This window comes from Oncorhynchus tshawytscha, linkage group LG07 (assembly GCF_018296145.1).
Source record: "Oncorhynchus tshawytscha isolate Ot180627B linkage group LG07, Otsh_v2.0, whole genome shotgun sequence".
Classification (NCBI taxonomy): domain Eukaryota; kingdom Metazoa; phylum Chordata; class Actinopteri; order Salmoniformes; family Salmonidae; genus Oncorhynchus; species Oncorhynchus tshawytscha.
In genome coordinates this window covers 53291089-53297088 of record NC_056435.1, presented here as the reverse complement: position 1 = coordinate 53297088, position 6000 = coordinate 53291089, and positions in this window count along the sequence as shown.

Genomic DNA, 6000 nt, shown 5'->3' with positions numbered 1-6000 from the left:
GGTGCACACAGTTGGCTGCTTCCCCAGGAAGTTCCGATAGACTAAACATCCCATAAATAGATCCCAGAGTAGGCCTTCTGATCTAGGATCATGTCCATCCTGTCCATTTATTCTTATTCATTATGAAGGATAAACGGATCCTAGATCAGCACTCGTAGTATGAGATGTTTTATAAGTAAGGGCCTTGAGAGACATCCTATGAAGGGGGATCTAGACTGGATCCAGACTGGCTTTTGACTGATGATTGAGGTATTAAAGAAACCACTGTCAGTATCACTCAACAACATGGAACACTTCTTTGTACAGGCTGGGAATTGTGGGGGTTTTCAAGTCAAATTAATCTAGTTCACAGAATTTGCACAAATTCATTGTGTCATTGTGGAATGAGAGTAGAGGAAATTGTTTAAATGTAAATGATGCAGCTTGGGCTCTCTCTATGGGCTATTTGTTGAACTGCAGTTTGTGGGTTCCACGTCATACAGAATATATAAAGTACCCGTCAAAAGTTTGGACACAACAACTCATTCAAAGGTTTTTGTTGATTTTTCTACATTGTAGAATAGTGGTGAAGACATCCAAACTATGAATTAACACATATGGAATCAAGTAGCAATCATGTTAAAAGTTAATTTGTTAATATGTTTAAGCCAATCACTCTGTTCATGCAGTGTAAAACATTTTTGTTTATGGAAAATATATTTCACAGCGGGTTTACATGGTACAAAGATTCTCCTCACTATACATGCTTGTTTTGTCACATAAACTAAAATTAGGCGAACTATTTGAATTTTTAGCAACAAGGAAATGGCATAACGATTTCTGCATGTTTAAAAGGTGCAATCTGCAGTTGATACATATTTTGTTAACCTATAAATGAATGTGCCCATTGATTCTTGAAGAATATAACTTATAAATGTGGCTTAGAGCTTAGTCATTATTGTAAACGAACACTATAAAGCCTCAAAACATGGTTAAAAGTTCACATTTGAAATAATTTATGGCCAGCCCTTGCATCCATAGCTCTGTCTATGAATTTGAGAGTGGTTGCATTTCTCTAACCACATCCCTTTTTCCCTTTTTACTGAAACAGGAGCGGGGAGTACTACTGTTTCAACTGCTGATTGTTGCTTTAAGGTGTTTAGTATGATTCAGAGAAGTTTCATATGATTTCTCAAAATGGTCACAAGACCACATGTATAAATTTCCAAGGTGTACTTTTACTGTCGAATTTGGCACCAGAAATCTATATTCAACAGCTTAAAAAAATAAATAAATGACATTTAAAATATTTTCTTTGTAAATGTAATGTTTAAATGGTCTAGTTAACATACGTACAGTAGGTGCCTTCAATTTCAATACATTGTATCCATGATGCTCATGTTATATGGAAATATCTTAGCGGTCACATTTGTGACCAAAGGCAAAATACAGTGGCTTTAACTTTATATATATATATGCAATATATATACACTGCTCCAAAAAATAAAGGGACCACTAAAATAACACATCCTAGATCTGAATGAATTAAATATTCTTATTAAATACTTTTTTCTTTACATAGTTGAATGTGCTGACAACAAAATCACACAAAAATGATCAATGGAAATCAAATTTATCAACCCATGGAGGTCTGGATTTGGAGTCACACTCAAAATTAAAGTGGAAAACCACACTACAGGCTGATCCAACTTTGATGTAATGTCCTTAAAACAAGTCAAAATGAGGCTCAGTAGTGTGTGTGGCCTCCACGTGCCTGTATGACCTCCCGACAACGCCTGGGCATGCTCCTGATGAGGTGGCGGATGGTCTCCTGAGGGATCTCCTCCCAGACCTGGACTAAAGCGAGACATGATGTCCAAGATGTGCTCAATTGGATTCAGGTCTGGGGAACGGGCGGGCCAGTCCATAGCATCAATGCCTTCCTCTTGCAGGAACTGCTGACACACTCCAGCCACATGAGGTCTAGCATTGTCTTGCATTAGGAGGAACCCAGGGCCAACCACACCAGCATATGGTCTCACAAGGTGTCTGAGGATCTCATCTCGGTACCTAATGGCAGTCAGGCTACCTCTGGCGAGCACATTGAGGGCTGTGCGGCCCCTCAAAGAAATGCCACACCACACCATGACTGACCCACCGCCAAACCGGTCATGCTGGAGGATGTTGCAGGCAGCAGAACGTTCTCCACGGCGTCTCCAGACTGTCACGTCTGTCAAGTGTGCTCAGTGTGAACCTGCTTTCATCTGTGAAGAGCACAGGGCGCCAGTGGCGAATTTGCCAATCTTGGTGTTCTCTGGCAAATGCCAAACGTCCTGCACGGTGTTGGGCTGTAAGCACAAACCCCACCTGTGGACGTCGGGCCCTCATACCACCTTCATGGAGTCTGTTTCTGACCGTTTGAGCAGACACATGCACATTTGTGGCCTGCTGGAGGTCATTTTGCAGGGCTCTGGCAGTGCTCCTCCTGCTCCTCCTTGCACAAAGGTGGAGGTAGCAGTCCTGCTGCTGGGTTGTTTCCCTCCTACAGCCTCCTCCACGTCTCCTGATGTACTGGCCTGTCTCCTGGTAGCGCCTCAATGCTCTGGATACTACGCTGACAGACACAGCAAACCTTCTTGCCACAGCTCGCATTGATGTGTCCTGGATGAGCTGCACTACCTGAGCCACTTGTGTGGGTTGTAGACTCCGTCTCATGCTACCACTAGAGTGAAAGCACCGCCAGCACTCAAAAGTAACCAAAACATCAGCCAGGAAGCATAGGAACTGAGAAGTGGTCTTTGGTCACCACCTGCAGAACCACTCCTTTAATGGGGGCGTCTTGCTAATTGCCTATAATTTCCACCTGTTGTCTATTCCATTTGCACAACAGCATGTGAAATGTATTGTCAATCAGTGTTGCTTCCTAAGTGGACAGTTTGATTTCACAGAAGTGTGATTGACTTGGAGTTACATTGTGTGGTTTAAGTGTTCCCTTGATTTTTTTGAGCAGTGTATATTTAATCATATCAGATTATTTATTTCATCAATAGATTGAAGTTGAGTTGGATTATGGATTTTACCATTATCAATTAGCCTGTACATGTTTAAATCAGTGATTGTGACTGTAAAATGTCTTATTTTGATATTTCATGGGGAATTGGCCATGTATATACCCACCTGAATTAGTCTAATAACTTAAATATTTGATATCAATAGGTTTGCTTAGTGTCTCATGCACAGTGGTAGACCTGGTTTATGTGAGTTTTTCGGAATAGTCACAGCAGGTGTAGACCTGCTTTATCAGAGTATTGGGACATAACCACAGGTGTAAACCTAGCTCGTATGGGTATTTGGACTGCTCAAGAGGCATCAGTGGCTGAAGGAGGTTGGTATGCTCCATGTCAACATCATGGTCACATGACTGCCATTTGCTTAAGCCAAGCACACCTTGCTCTCCATGACATGATTTGCATTGCACACAGTTTCACTCATGCCTTACTAGCTCATTTATACACAATGCTCAAAGCAGAGCAGACATGACTTATTCAGCTCCTGCAACCTGTACATACTACATACTGTATATCACATGTGTCAAACTCATTCCACGGAGGACCAAGTGTCTGTAGGTTTTTAGGAGAAAAGAAGAAAGCCGGAGGTCCCTCCCCTCTGACCTTCTCCTCCAATGGCTTTTGAGAAGGGGAGAGGGGAGTGGACGCAAGGAGTATGCAATTGAGATTTTCCCCCTGACTGGTTGACATTGAGCTATTGGATCTTGTTGACAGATTATGTTGGAGGGATAGTATGCTTGGAATGGTTCAGCTGCATGGGAGTACAGATAATAATAATAAGGTATCATTTATTCAACCTTTATCGCTCTATTCATTACATAAAGAAATCTCAAAGCGCTGTAGAGCAACAACAAAAAACAAGCAATTCATTAATCATCATGAGTAGATCGATGGTCAAGAGACTGAAGGTGAGATCAGTGGAGGGAGGAGGTGGTGAAAGACGGATGCGTGCATGGTGCAGATTGGTACCTGAACATGTCCTCGACGTGTTAATTTGGCCATTGAAGAACATCTTTACTTGTTCCTATTAGGGTTTGAGTCCCTCCTAGCCTGGTCCCAGATCTCCTTCTGTTGTTTTGCCAACCTCATATGAACATGTTTTGCATGACAACAACAGTCGGATCTGGCTAATCATCACAAACAGATCTGGAACTTGATGACTTGCATAAAGCTTGAAAGGGTTACAAAAGTATCTCTAAAAAATTCAACTCCCCATCTCATTTTCAACTCTACTGATGGTTTTGTCACTAAACATGTTGCTGTTTAATAGCGAATGTGCCCACTCTGGTCATGGCATTTGCACTCTAGCTAACAGCTCCCAGACACAGTGTGGGAATATGCTAGATGATGACATTATTATGGACAAAAAGAGCCTGATTATGTTTTATTTGTCAAGTGGCAGCCAAGCATCAACCCTCAATACTTCCGGCGCCGACAGAGATGGCCGCCTCGCTTCGCGTTCCTAGGAAACTATGCAGTTTTTTTTTTTTTTTTACGTGTTATTTCTTACACTAGTACCCCAGGTCATCTTAGGTTTCATTACATACAGCCGAGAAGAACTACTGAATATAAGATCAGCGTCAACTCACCATCAGTACGACCAAGAATATGTTTTTCGCGATGCGGATCCTGTGTTCTGCCTTACAACCAGTGTAACGGAGTGGATTACATGCAGCGACCCAAAAAAACGACTCAAAAAAAGAGGGAAACGAAGCGGTCTTCTGGTCAGACTCCGGAGACGGGCACATCGTGCACCACTCCCTAGCATTCTTCTCGCCAATGTCCAGTCTCTTGACAACAAGGTTGATGAAATCCGAGCAAGGGTAGCATTCCAGAGGACATCAGAGACTGCAACGTTCTCTGCTTCACGGAAACATGGCTAACCGGAGAGACGCTATCCGAGCGGTGCAGCCAGCGGGTTTCTCCACGCATCGCGCCGACAGAAACAAACATCTTTCTGGTAAGAAGAGGGGCGGGGGCGTATGCCTTATGACTAACGTGACATGGTGTGATGACAGAAACATACAGGAACTCAAATCCTTCTGTTCACCTGATTTAGAATTCCTCACAATAAAATGTAGACCGCATTATCTACCAAGAGAATTCTCTTCGATTATAATCACAGCCGTATATATCCCCCAAGCAGACACATCGATGGCTCTGAACGAACTTTATTTAACTCTCTGCAAACTGGAAACGATTTATCCGGAGGCTGCATTCATTGTAGCTGGGGATTTTAACAAGGCTAATCTGAAAACAAGACTCCCTAAATTTTATCAGCATATCGATTGCGCAACCAGGGGTGGAAAGACCCTGGATCATTGTTACTCTAACTTCCGCAACGCATATAAGGCCCTGCCCCGCCCCCTTTCGGAAAAGCTGACCACGACTCCATTTTGTTGATCCCTGCCTACAGACAGAAACTAAAACAAGAGGCTCCCACGCTGAGGTCTGTCCAACGCTGGTCCGACCAAGCTGACTCCACACTCCAAGACTGCTTCCATCACGTGGACTGGGAGATGTTTCGTATTGCGTCAGACAACAACATTGACGAATACGCTGATTCGGTGTGCGAGTTCATTAGAACGTGCGTTGAAGATGTCGTTCCCATAGCAACGATTAAAACATTCCCTAACCAGAAACCTTGGATTGATGGCAGCATTCGTGTGAAACTGAAGGCACGAACCACTGCTTTTAATCAAGGCAAGGTGTCTGGTAACATGACTGAATACAAACAGTGCAGCTATTCCCTCCGCAAGGCTATCAAACAAGCTAAGCGCCAGTACAGAGACAAAGTAGAATCTCAATTCAACGGCTCAGACACAAGAGGCATGTGGCAGGGTCTACAGTCAATCACAGACTACAGGAAGAAACCCAGCCCAGTCACGGACCAGGATGTCTTGCTCCCAGGCAGACTAAATAACTTTTTGCCCGCTTTGAGGACAATACAGTG